Genomic DNA, 13,044 nt, shown 5'->3' with positions numbered 1-13,044 from the left:
TCCAAGCTAAAAGTAACTACAGTATGCAAGATCCTTTAATCCCCCCCTGCCTTTTATTAAGGTAAGGCTAAGTTTTATATCATTGGTATCATCTGCTTGTCACATTCACAAGAGCTGCTTTAATGATGACCGATGCCTGCGACTGCGGACGGCTTATCACCCTACTTTTTAATTAAGGACTCAGAAAGGAGCTCGATAATTACACATGCACCAAAGCAGCAGCTCACTGGCTTGCTCATCATTTATTCCACAGTAAGACAGAGAGAGTTAAAAACAGGGAGGAAAATGTGCTTCCTCTTAATTCCTCAGCGCTGTCCCTGACTAAAAGGCAATCGGGGGGAGAAAAAAAAAAACAGCAGTGTTTGCCATCTTTAATGATGAAAGGCTGTTGCTTACAAAATCCCCGAAGTCACTCTGATGTGGGCAGGAGAACAAGATGCCGCTAAACTAGCCATGTTTTCATCAGGGAAATAAAGCAGCCAGTCTGAGGATTAAACCGCACAGATTAGACACCACATCAACAAGCAGTACAATTAAAAAGGATAATTACGGAGAAATTTCGCTCATAGAGGTCAAGGCAAAACACACTAATGATGTTGGAGAGGATACATGTCTCTCAGTAAATGACTTGGGCTTAAAGGGGGTCACTGCAACATGGGATAAGCATGGTAGTGATGCGCTCAGGGCCTTTAATTAAAGAGCATGTTACCGTTGTTAGCGTAGTCATTTAAAGCTTTAATTTTGTCTTGGTTAGAGGACACTGAAGGCCATGTTGATACTTAAGCCTGAGAGTCAAAAAAAAAGGGAGCCAGGATGGATACTGCTTTCATTTTATTGATCTCTGACTGGGTTTTAAGTTCATTATCTTGGGTGTTTCTTTCATTTCTACGATCTCAGCTTTGTCATAGCGCTAATGTAAAATTCTTATAAAAGTGCAAAACAAAACTGTGACCTCCACATTTCTGGTAGCCTAATCAGTTTGATTTATTTCTGATTTATTTATTAAATTCATGATGTTAAAATGCACTGAATATTCACTTATTTTGCAGTTTGACGTATAACTGTATTTTTCAGCATAATTTCTAAAAGAAAGCATTTAAAACAGTCCACTAGTCAAGCTGAATAAAGCCGTATTTGGATTGTATTAGTTTATTGGGATTAATTTATTATTATTAAAGCGGAAATAAGAATAAAAAAAATTAAGAAAAACAATGGCATGACAGCACAATAAGGAACAACAAACAACAAAATCAGACAAAAACATAACGAGGGAACAAGAACAGAAGTATATTCATGTATTATAAGTTCGCCTCACACCTCCAGGGTGGGGGTTCGATTCCCGCCTTGCATGTGTGGAGTTTGCATGTTATGTTTGAAATGATTATAATTATTAAAAACCCCCCCCCCCCCCCCCAAAAAAAAAAAAAAAAAGGCATGAGAAAAATATCAACACGGCAGATTAGAAGGGAATAAATTATGGCACACAGGAGCACCGGTAAAATAGCAAACTACTCCAGGATCCCATGACAGGTCAGTACTGTCTTAGGTAAGAGCTTAAGACACATGACACAAAAAATAACCATCAACCACTGCTGACAAAGAAGAACAGATTTAGCTTAAAAAAAAAAGAGAGAGAGAAATACTCAATGTTACTTGGTGTGTCAGGCTTAATGTCACGAAGAATCAAGTACAGGGTGTGTTTCAGGAGCAAATGCCAAAGCTGCAATCAAAGAGCCATAGAGAAGATGGAAATGTAAGAGTAGGATATGGGATGAAAGGGGAAAAAAATACAAAAAAGAGAAGACTTGCTATAAAGAGAGAAGAAGATATGTCATCAGAGTGGAAATGCTTATTCCTGATGCACTCAGCCAACGACCAGAATAACCGTGTAGACCTTATAACTAGCCTTGCTTTATACCTCATGATCAGATTCTCTACTATTACTCCATGCTCAACCTCCCTGTTATTATCACTCCATCATTAGATGTTCATCCATCAAGGAATTTGAGGAATTGTAGGGAACCAGTGTAGTGTAAGAGTGTCAGGGGAAAAAAAGTGTTCAAATGTAGTTCAGTTTGTTGTTTTTAATATTATTTCTGCTTCACTGAAGCACATAAGGGAAGTCTATAGCACAGCGAGTAAACAGTGATGGGTGATACAGAAGTTCTCGAAAGGTTAAAATGCTGTTATTAAATGCATCACTTACTTGAAACAAGACCTGTCCCCTGTGACCTATCGCACATACAGCGTGAAGTTCACTCTGCCCCAGTTACACCTTCTCTAGTCCAATACAGTGCATGGGTTCAGTATTTAAAAGAATAGTTTTTCATCTGGAGAGACGCTATAATAGCCACTATAGCCAATGGAAGCATGGGACTAGTCAGTACTGTATGATGACCTCACTTTGTTCAAGGTCAAAAACAAAGCCCTTCACACATCCCAGGAGTGTCCGAACTGGCTGGATATCAGTTCTGCTCCACGTCTGCTGCAGCTAGGTGCACGTTTCAGCATGATGCTCTCCACACGCCACGCTCATGCTCGCTGTGCTCAACCAGGATGGCTTGAGTCAGCAAGAAAAGGAACATGGCTTGCATAAATTGCCTCAAAGAAAGTGCAGAGAGAAAAGTGTCAAAAGAGCTTTTTATAGTTATAGATACAGCATAAATCTTTGTGCATGGTGACACAGATACGTACGTAACGCTATCAATTGGATTTTATTTTGTTTGGATTTGGATTTATATCTGTATCACTGATCTGAATGATCTAGAAAAGTAAATGTCATGCAATTCTACCTTGCGGCTTAAACAATGACGCGGCTAATATATGGATTTTTCCAGCTTTCAATTTTTTTTTTTTTTCAAAAAAACACGTTCTGTGATTTTTTGACAGCATGAAGCTTTCATTAGACCAAAGTAATTGCCGAACGGGTTAAAGGTAGATTCTCCGATGTTTGAGAAATGCTTTCAGAAAACTGAGTCGGGACCACAAACTAAAAATCAAAACAAAAATCAAAACTAACGTGTAGCCAATGAGCAGAAAGGGGCGTCTTGTCAATATGCGGCGGAGAGAGTGTTCAGTGCGCATGTGTGACATCAGAAGAAAGCGGTTTTAACATTGACATGGAGGATAAAAACAAAGAAAGAAAGCGAAGAAAGGCTTACGATAAGGCAAGAAGTAGGACGTGTTAATATAGGATCAGCTTTCCAGCGCTGGAGATAACTGAAGGAGCAGGAAGTTGGCCACATATTCACAGATTGGAGTTTCCTGAGTCAATAACTCCTGAGCTAAACGCTGTTACTACACAAATAACACCTCTTTTCTATCGTAGTAATGTAGAGACGCAGCTACAACCGTGTTTTGTGTAGTAACAGCGTTTAGCTCAGGAGTTATTGACTCAGGAAACTCCAATCTGTGAATATGCGCCAACTTCCTGCTCCTTCAGTTCCCTCCAGCGCTGGAAAGCTGATCCTATATTAACACGTCCTACTCAGTTTTCTGAAGCATTTCTTAAACATCGGAGACCCTACAGTACCTTTAACTCCGACACCGAAGGAGATGACTTCAGTGGTTTCAGTGCACAAGAGGAGGAAGATAGTGACCAATGACTTTCTTGGTAGGTTACTGTTCAGGTGCGTAGCCATCATTTAAAAAGTGGGGGGACGAAATGTCTAGTGTTATCTGTTTTTTTTTTTCAGTTAACCCTTGTGTAAATGACAGGTTTTATTTTTAATCATGATTTTTTTAAATCATGCTTTATATGCGTTATGATTATATATGATTATAAAACAGAAAGAAAGAAAGAAAGAAATAGAACAGCTTGCCCCTGGGACAGTACCCTTAAAAGGACATATTTTACATATCAGCATACTGTAACGTTTCCCCTGTGATCCACCCTCATTCACCGGAATACATTGCCCATCATCCTTTGCCCCCCGTCATCCACCATGTTTGTTTCCCCGTCTTCACCTGTCTGTTCACCCGGACTCTATTTATACTCATCACCACTGTCTTCACTCATTGTCGTCTTTACTACGTTGGATGTATGTGTGATTTACCTGCTCCTTATTATTAAAGTGACATCTTTAATGTCTCTATTCGTCGTCCTCGTCTCTGTCGTGTACATACTGTACAGTGACACATACTTGATATTATGTAGAATTGGCAGAGTTAAACATGCTGTAAAATCTCAATTCAACATTATCTTTATTCTTATTTGAAGGGTTTTGATAACACACTTGTTAAAACTAAAGACGTTATAAAAGAGTTTATATAACGTTTGTCAAAGCAGCTATTTTTCCTTATAATCCTTTAAATTAAAACTTGCTAATTATTCAACAAGAGCAACAGGCAGAGTTACTCAACATTGTGCAACACAATTCGGATACCATATGCCAACTTACACTGCTTGACAATTTTATAAAAAAGGAGTGAAGCGTTTTTTGCCGCTTTGAGCTCATCGTAACCGAATGCTGGACCGCGGGTGCGACTCGAGCTACAGTACTGGGGGCGGCGTGATGATGACAAGTGAGTGACTGATTGCCGTGAACGTCACGTATCTTAAACTTTCTTGTCTCTTTGAATTTTAAATCACTCTGCATTTATATACATTGCTCCATTAAAACCTCAACATGTGGTGAACACAACTCTCCACTAAAAAGGTGAGGGGGACGAATTTACTTTTTATAAAAAAGTGCAGGGGACATGTCCCCGCGTCCCCACGCGTAATCTACGCCCCTGCTACTGTTTACTGCTAATTTTTTATTTTTTGTTCCAAGCCGTGTTTCGTTAAAGCCTATTTATTTTTGTTCCAAGCCGTGTTTCGTTAAAGCCTGTGTAAAGTTAATTTGTTTCGATGTACCTGTAGGCACCTGCGGCTTATAGACGTGTGCGGCTTATTTATGTTCAAAATAATAATTTAATAAATAAATAATTTAATAATAAATAAATAATAAGATTTTTCAAATTCAGTGGGTGCGGCTTATATTCAGGTGCGCTCAGTGCGGAAATTCAATATTTTGCTATTTGTTATAATAGTTGAGAACCATAACTAGATATAAAATATCCAGTCATATTTTCTCCCAACATTTAGCACTATGCACAATACATTAACACTTCATTTGAAAGGCACCTGACCAGTGGCGTGCACAGACCTGCAGTGGGGCAGGGGCGGAAGGACCCTAAAAAAAAAAAGACAAAAATATTACTTCAATAAACATAACCAAATGTGTTTTTGTACAGATTTTAACTTATTTATGAAATTACATGTATTTAAATCAGTATTCGTCTGTCTGCTGTCTTTTTAAATATTTGAATGACTTATGTAGCATGAATAAATGACATCAGTAGGTCAGAAAGCCTCTCTTCATTACACAGACTTCGAAGACTGGATTTCACAAGTTTTAACTTAGAAAATGACCTCTCAACTGTAGAAGTGGAGACAGGCAATGTTGCATACATTTTTAGGAGTTCAGAAAGAGAGTTGAAAACAGACTCAATCTCATTGTCTTTTAGGCACTTTAGGATTCCTTGTGGATTTTTTTTGGAACGCCGACTACTGGCTGACATGGCCCAAGAGAACAGCAGAACTGTATGTAGTCGCTATTAACCTGTATTTTAAGCTGATCAACATGAGCTGGGTCTGTTGGAAACTGTAAGGCCAACAAGGATTGGTTAATGTCTTGTTCACTTGTACCCTGAATCTGGTATTCAATATCTGCTCCTGCAGCTCCTTCCTCTGTTATCTCTCTATAATTTTCTTGACTCATCTCTTCTTGTACCTCTCTTTCCATCTCTTCCTCTTCCTCATTGAGCCTAATGTCTCCTTGTATTTCCTCACTTTCTTCCTCATTGGCTCTAACATCTCCTACATTTCTCACTTGTCTCAGCTGCTTTCCCTTGAATCTCTTCAATACTTTCCTTATCTGAACTGCAGCTCTCTATGAAAAACAAATGGCCATATAATGAATGGAATTAATGGGGACTCCATTTTGGTCCCCACAGGCTTTCAATATATGGACAAAACAAATCTTGTAAATATTCAACAGAAGAAAGTCATACAGAATTGAAACATATAGATGATTAAATGAGAGAATAATCAATTTGGGTGATTTATTCATTTAACAAAAATGTCTAAAGTATTGTTTAGACCGTAATATAAGTAATAGCTTACTAGCTTAAAAAAACAAAAATAAACATAAAAACAAACAAACAAACAGTACCGTCATCTTTATTCTCTCTCCTCAGCCAACTTGTGAGAGGGATGCTACCTTTACCTTCCTTGGCATTCTATTAAATTTGTTGATTGATAGACATAGAATGCACACATCAAGCAAAAATAAGGAGATGATGATAACAGTGAGAATCAATAAGTTAATCATGTTGAATTCATGTTTAGTTTTGTTGATATTGAAAACTTTATTTGTATTACATGGATGAAGCGTTAGCTATCATTAAATCAAAGATATAAATGTGTTTTACGTTAGAATTGGACGTGGAATTAGATTTAATTTCACTAAATGCATTTCTTCGAGCTAATGACATGAGCACATTCTAAACTATGCTAGAGCCTACTGTATTAATGGCCTTGGATTAAAGAAAAAGACATGTCAATGTCAGAAACGTGGCAGCAATCGAGTAATACTTATATTATAATTAATCATAAGTCCCGTGCTACCGTATTTGCTGAGTTTACAACAACATTATGGTAGGATAAATGTCCATTTTCCACTTTACCTGTCTGCTGCTCTTGTTTTGAAGACTCGCGGCTAAGATGCGGCTGCGTATTGATACATCCTTTGAATATGACCTCAATTAAAGTTGGAGTGTTTATAAATGATAAAAATATAGAATTTTTGATAAATAACCTGATTGTGTTAGGAAAACATTTTATCCACAGATGCAAGTATTTAGCCTGAGATACTGTAGGCACAGGCTCCCCGTGACCCGAGGTAGTTCGGATAAGCGGTAGAAAATGAATGAATGAATGCAAGTATTTAAGGGTTAAACCCCATTTCACGGGATGGAAAAATGATTTGAAGTTATTTGTAAAATCCCTTCAATGGATGATGGACAGAAATGCCCTGAAACTTCTTTCGGCTTTGGACTCGTATATGTTATTAGATTAAGACCCCCACCCCCCCTTTTTGAATTTTTTTTTTTTGAATTTTTGAATTTTTTATTTTTTTCCTTTTTCTCTGTTTGTTCTGTTTTTCTTTGAATGCTGTATCAACACGAAACACTGATTTATGATTGTTAAATATGCCTTAAATGTTTGTATTTGAATTAAGTCTAAAATAAAATAAAAATAAAAATAAAAAAAGATGCGGCTGCAAAGCGCAGTAAAGGTAAATCCGCCTTCAGCTCCACCTCTGCGTAAATAAGACCACCTAAATTTATTTTTTGTGTGTGGGTTGTGTTAATTATTATTGTTACTGGAAAATGATCTAGACGTGTATTGTTATGTATAATAATAATACTACTAATAAGAGAGGGGCACTTTACACTTTTAGACAAAAGGGGCAGCCCACCCACACACACACACACACACAACACAATCATAACACAATCATAAGCATTTATAATTCACTCATTATAAACCAGCCTCACTTAAACTCTTGTTCAAAAGAGATTATGATACGCATATCATTCATTTTTTCCCAAAGTATGTGGAAAAATGTCTTGTGCTCCGATAAGAACATTATTTTATTTCATAATGGACGTTTGGTGAAAAATGAGACAGTTTAGCATCCTAAAATCCACCATAGGCACAGGACACGGTAAAGCACGGTGTTGGCAGCATCACACTATTGCACGGAGCTGCTTAGAGGGAATCATAGAGATGTCCAAAATTACTTTGGTACAAAACATTCAGTCTGTTGGTAGACAGTTGAAGGAAACAAAAATCTCTTCATTCCTAATTAAATAATATCTCATCAGTCCTGGCTTTCGAGCCAGATTTCTCTCTATGGATTTCAGTGTCTGAGATTATAGAAGATCTGCAGCAGATCAAAACGTTGTCACGTTTTAACAAGCACTCGTCTTGGGAGATTCGGTCTGTAAGAAGGGGATTTTTTGGCATATAATCAGAAATCTCAATTAGAAATGTCTGAGATGCTTCATGAAAATCGAATCAGTCTGGTGTTTCGGCAGCGACGATGTACAATAAGTCACTGAAATCTCTATTTGCCACTTGAGCAATGTATGAAGGATGAATAGATGTGTGTATAAAGGATTTAAAAAATAGATGAGTGTGTATCCTATGTCGACTGTTCATAGAAGAAACTCCTCCCCTGTGTATGGGTTATTATGGGTAACCTGTCGGGTCGACACAGGGGAGGAGTCTCAGCCTTAACTCATGGTTCATTTTCTATCAGTATAAAGAAATGAATGAGGTTCTGGCTGAGATTTTGAATTAAAATAAGTTAGGACTCTGTTGGCATCCAGCATGAAATGTGTGTTCATCCCTCTGTTGATAATCTAACACAGAATTTGTGTCGAAGCTAAATTTGAGCTGATTATAAACAAACACTTGGGGCATCTCAGAGAGCAGAAATGGGTTTGATATCACTGTTTACTCTGACGATAAAAAAAACATTTGTGTGATTGCCCCTAGTAGGGTAGAAAAAAAAAACAGAAATACTTGGAAATACAGAAAGTCCTGAGTGTCTACTTTCGTATGAGATTCATATTAACCTCCACTGTGGACTGAGACATGACAAAGACATTCGATGATCAACATGGACACAACAAAAACAGGAGCAAACTCCATTTGTTGGCGTCTGGGAATATTCATCAGGAAGCAGTGCAGTGACACTGGAAACAGAGCGAGAGGCCAGAGGGTCAGAGGACAACTAAAAACACTGTAATGCACTTTTATTTTCACACTGCAGCAGTCAGTGATGCTTCCTGCTTGTAAATGTCAGCACTGAGAAACTTCTGAAACACTTTTAGCACCTGTAAATTAGATTAATTACATATTCTGTGCTAGGTAACTCATATAAGATGACCTCAAATGTTTATATGTACATCATTAAACATTATGATTAATAGTAATAGTAATAGTTGTGAATTTCCCACTGGCATGAATAAAGGATCTATCTGTCTATCTATCTATCTATCTATCTATCTATCTGTCTGTCTGTCTGTCTGTCTGTCTGTCTGTCTGTCTGTCTGTCTGTCTGTCTGTCTGTCTGTCTGTCTGTCTGTGTCTATTTATCTATCGGTTATAGAAAGCTCTTGGATGCATAACACAGCACAGCACTGGTCTTGGCTCCATGGTGGCTCTGTCTTATTGTCATTCTAATTTCAGCTCTCGGCTAATAATACAAGAAATATTTCATTTCATTGCTTCATGACTTTATTTCTTTGTCCATTACCATTAGATAGTGAAATGAAGAAATTGAGTAGTGCAGGATTTTTTTTTTTTCTATTAGCGCACTGGGGTGAATGGCGTCTTCTCTTCCAGGCTGCTTGGTGAGAGACCTGCATGGTTCTGTTCAGTGTTTATGTTCTGCGGCGCTGACGCTAGCTCTGCGTATAAAAAAAATTAAGATCAGGTTTCTCTCTTCATAAAAGAATTATCACCAGGGAAATGTTTTTATAGTAATGAAGTTCCTGCTGCAGATGTGTCGCATGACTGCACACCTAACACGCCTCGTATAAAATACAGAGCCAGCGGATTCACATCTGCTCCTCTGCCATAGCTGCCATATACGCAGCCTTGTCAGAGTCATATTCTTCTCCTCCCACTCTGTTCTCCATCTCTCCACCTTAGAGCTATGTTTCTGCCTTGCCTAACATGATTTCCCATTAAGCTACCAATAACAAACATATCAGTTGCTGTAATCCAGGATGTTACACTATAACTGTGTCTCGTTTACCTGTGTTTGGAGCCTGGTGACTGTTTTTATTAAGGCATCAAACTGAGTTCAGTTCGATAGAGTGAGCAGTTTCACAGCAAGTGCACACGGTCTGTTGTTTCCGCTGAGTTAGTCAAGCTCGGATCACCGAGATCCCTCCCAGACTGTCAGCATGGTGCGGCAGAACAAACGCCGCTCGACATCTCTGCGTTTTCGCCCCGGGTCAGTCATCTGTCAGAAGACAAGACAAGACAAGAGCAGACAAAAACAAATGATTGCACAAGCATCACTGGTGCTTTTTCCTGTAAGTAAATACAACTATTTCAATTGTTTCTTTTTGGCAGAAGTGAAGAAAAGGTGATCAAAAGGTGATCTGTCAAAGAGCCTCCTCACTAGGGACTCGAATCCATTTCACTTAAACTCCTGTTGCTTCTAAAAATGACCTGTTTCTTTAGTTTAATCCATAAGGCTTTCCAAGGATTCCAATGACAAGACCACATTAATTGATTTCCTCCGACCGCCGTCTTCACCTCTCCCTGCCACTGAACGTCTTTGCCCACATGTGACAGAAAATCCAGGATAAATCATTAAAGGAAAGAGATCAGAGGAATGGAAATGTGTTAAGTGCGTGACGGCTGGAAGCGAGTTTCCCAATACGACGGCATCCAAAGAGCCAATATTAGTGAAGGTCTTTGCTCGTATGCTTCTCTCTACCGTGTTAGATCAGTTTAGCTAAATCAATAAATCTGAAATAAACCAAAGAAGACGGCGGTAAGCAAATATTTGTCAAGGCAAAGTGTGCCATCTGGAATGCCGCTGCGTCTAGCTGGGAGAGAAACGGCAGAGAGAGAAATAACAGAGCGCAAGAACAGTTGTGAGTCAGGTGATATTTCACAACAGAGTGAGAGGTTGCAAATATCAGTTATTCCTGGCGCGAAGTTGAGCTGATTCAGAGATCTACTGCGTATGAGAAACTGCAGCTGCCAAACGTGTGCCTTCTCCTCCGCCGTCGAGAGAAGCTACAGCAATTTATTATTTATATTTGCTGCTTGCAGAGAGTGCACATTTTTTGTACGCACCATATTTCATGCATATACAGTAGACACACAGTAATTCTCTAAGGAAAAACTCCACTGACCAGAAGTCCATTTATGTCTATTAGAAGAGCCAGAATTTCAATGGTCAAGGAAACATCTCACACAGAGCCATGAAGGCCCATTATGAGATCTTGTTAATGCAGGTTACAGAGTATGCTGCGTTCACGGTGCCTTGTAAGTGGTAATTTGCAAGTTGTGCATAATAATGTAATTTTTACTGTACCTCCGGATGATTGACGCTCAAAGTGGAAAACACATTGACGCCTTTACGTCTTTAGTTTAAGCTCATAAAAAGCTACTTTTAGTGCGCTTTTACACTTACATGCCCCAGTGTCTAAAGGTTCCGTTCTACTGTAGTGAACTTTAAATATTCATGCAACACATTGGACTGAAATTGCAGACAAGCAGACAATAACGAGTAGCTTAGCAACGTTCACGATGACTATAATGTTTAGAATTAGCTTCTCAAAACTAATGGTGATTAGTATGGTCAATGTTATAGATTTAACCCACTACACTGTTAACTGTGTGAGCAGCCGTATTGATTTGACGTCATTGATTGGGAAAGAACTGGTAAGAGAGAAGACTTCATGTTAGATATTTCTACAACAAGAGGGGTGTTAAATAAATTTGGTGATATTATCTATTAGACAAGGTGAAAAAGCAAAAAAAACAATTGAATTAATTCTTTCAGCTTGTACATAAATCTGAGATCAATTGGATATCTGATCTATAAATGACTGGGTTTGTATGTGCATGTGATTTACTACGATTATAATTATGTAAACATCAGCTACAAAACTGGAGGGAAAACAATGCCTGGTTAAGGCATTAAACATGTGTTTATATGGAAGGTTTTATGGTGATCATCATAAGTCACTCCGTTAAACACCCCCAACGTAGCCCCCTGGCAACTTCTAGTGACATGAACAACAGTAATAGTTGGCTCTTGATCTGGGCATTGTTGATGGTACTGAGTTGAGAAACCTTTGACTGTATGCAAATATGGAGTGACTTGATGCAGCTACAACCAACGAGAGTGAAGATAGTTGGTCAAGTGATCCGTGATGAAGAGCACACGCTGCTTTTCCATCAGCTCGTACGATACGATAAAGATAAACACCAAATCTCCCTCCAATTTTTTATTTGGAAAGCTAATTGCTCCACACACTGATAAACACTGTTACTATGGAAACCAGTAGGAGGAGGAACAGCTATTGGTAACGCCATAGTTTTTTTCTTTGTATACTGTACGTGAGCATTGTTTGACGCCCGCTCTTCCACTTTCCATGTCATTACTTAACCTTCTCCTGATGTCACAGGCCTGAACTTAATACAGACTAATTATTTGTCTTCACGCTCCACCTGAAGTATAAAACAGCTCTGAGAGGTGAGATGTCCCGAACAGCACACGATGGAAACGCATCATCTAAACAACAGATGTTCACCACCAGCTTATTAGTTTCTCAACATTTTCAATCTAATGAAGTGATAAAATGTTTGGTCATTTTCGAGGTTAATCAATGGAGGCCAAATATTTATGCAGGTTGTCAGCTGTGGATTTTATTCAACAGATATTGACATAGATGCTCATTGTCCTTCAACTTCGTTTGCCTCTCAGCTCTGTGAGCGAAGGCGAGGCATTACTTTGAATGTTAAGCAATCTGTATGATTTTCTGACATTTTAATGGCTGGATGTTGAGGTAATTAATTCAGTGCTGCACCAGTGGTAGCAGCTCATGAGTGCACAGACAGGCAAGCGGACAGAAGGAGAGTATTAGTAGAAGTAAATGACATGTTTAACAAGCACATATGCATCTGGTGGTCAGGTTTCCACATCCTTTTGTCCATATAGTGCATTTCTCTTGATGCTCCTGGAGACAAGTAAAAAGTCTTTTCTTTGGAAAATAAATAAATGCTCTATGGAATTCAGGGTAATTGACTGATTTGGTAAAAAAAAAAACAAAAAAAAAAAACAAATGCACCATGAACAAGTAACAGATCCTGCTTATTATATTTCTGATCTTAATTATCCTTTTTCTAAGAGAAGAAGCATTCTACTAGATGGAGTAAAACGGTGTAGATTTTCC

The 13,044-nt window shown here is 38.4% G+C and overlaps 1 long non-coding RNA gene across 1 annotated transcript in view; it reads left to right on the top strand.

Annotated features, from left to right (window-relative positions):
- The first annotated feature begins 12 nt into the window (after positions 1 to 12).
- LOC132856760 (uncharacterized) overlaps positions 13 to 13,044 on the top strand; it is a 53,027-nt gene continuing 39,995 nt past the window's right edge. The window contains exon 1 of the long non-coding RNA XR_009649453.1: positions 13 to 61. This is a non-coding gene — a long non-coding RNA (uncharacterized LOC132856760). The remainder of the gene's footprint in view (positions 62 to 13,044) is intronic.

This window comes from Tachysurus vachellii, chromosome 14, assembly GCF_030014155.1.
Source record: "Tachysurus vachellii isolate PV-2020 chromosome 14, HZAU_Pvac_v1, whole genome shotgun sequence".
In the NCBI taxonomy this organism is placed as follows: Eukaryota; Metazoa; Chordata; class Actinopteri; order Siluriformes; family Bagridae; genus Tachysurus; species Tachysurus vachellii.
The sequence above is the reverse complement of the archived record's forward strand: the minus strand, read 5'-3'. Positions and strand labels throughout refer to the sequence as shown.